Raw genomic sequence first — 1309 nt, forward strand, 5'->3', positions numbered from 1 at the left:
TATATATATATTGCAAAGTCAATTAAATATTTTCTTTCTCATTGTGTAAAAACTAGTTATTGATATTCTGTGAAAAAGCTGCAGATGATTTTCACTTTGACATTCAGGCAAAGTCATATTTTTGCCTGAACATATACGATGAATAAAACCAGAAAACRTAGCTTTAAACTTGTGTCTTATAACATAAAAATACTTCTGATTTCCTGTTAATGCTGCTGGCTGTGAAACTGTGAGATTGTGAACTCACAGCTGTGAAACTCTGTAACAGAAAACATAAAGAAGTGTCTTTTTTTCCTTTCATTTAAATAATTAGAACTTTGAATGGCACTCACTTAATTCCACAAACCAGGGCAGCAGAGCTGATCATTTATTTCAAACTGAATTGAAACTTTTTAGCAGATAAGAATCCTTTATCAGCTGAAATGGAAACCCACCCAAAACGGATTCTTTAAAGGTTAGAATTAACAAGAGCAAACTGAGTAAAACTAAATCATTAAACGTAGCACTCTATATCTAGGCTTTTCTCACTCAGCAATAAAAGGCAAAAGTCAAGGTGATAATGTTTTTGCCTGTGTTTCTGTTTGTCTGTTAGTAAAATATCTCACTAACAAAATTTCATAAAACTTGCAGAAAGTAGCTAATCACTGAATGAACATCTACAAGTGATTAACATTTAGAGACAATCTGATTCAAGATGGCCAACACAGACAACTGATTTAATAAACACTAAAATGAGCATACCTCTGTATGTCTTACAGATATTGGTCTAGAATTTGGTGTGGTGGTAGCTGAGACTGGTCCCTAATGCATTCTTTGAGCACAAGGTCTTTGTGTAACATTCACCATCAACCCTAGGCTCATTTCACAAAAGTCAGATTTCTAAATTCAGGATATCAGCTGTAAGCTGAGCTTGAACAAGCCTTCAACTTGTCAACAGCTGTAATCTGTTGCTCTAACACTAAGCCACGCTCAATTAAGGCGGCTCATTCAAGCAGCTGTAAATGGTTTAGGATTAATGCACGTTCACGGTTTGTTTACTAGACCCATCAGGTGGATCACAGATATCCTGATCAGGCATGCGCAGTAAGACACGTGAGTCTCACTTCTTCCAGTAGTTTAAGGGTTGGTTATGATTCATATGAAGAAAAACACCGATTGATGCTGAAACAATTTCAAAAGTAAAAACTCTTTGTGCCACTGAATCTGTTTGTAAGTTATCTGAAATTAACAAGATAAACAAAAGTTAAAATGAACAGCTGATCGCTCACTTAAAATGATAGCTGTAGGAAAAGACGAGTAACAGAGGGAC

At 35.3% G+C, this 1309-nt stretch overlaps 1 protein-coding gene across 1 annotated transcript in view; it reads right to left on the bottom strand.

Annotated features, from left to right (window-relative positions):
• Positions 1 to 1309, bottom strand: part of prkcg (protein kinase C, gamma) — a 43435-nt gene that overhangs the window by 4330 nt on the left and 37796 nt on the right. The gene's annotated exons all lie outside the window — the stretch shown is intronic.

Source organism: Austrofundulus limnaeus, unplaced genomic scaffold, assembly GCF_001266775.1.
Source record: "Austrofundulus limnaeus strain Quisiro unplaced genomic scaffold, Austrofundulus_limnaeus-1.0 Scaffold93, whole genome shotgun sequence".
Taxonomy (NCBI): Eukaryota; Metazoa; Chordata; class Actinopteri; order Cyprinodontiformes; family Rivulidae; genus Austrofundulus; species Austrofundulus limnaeus.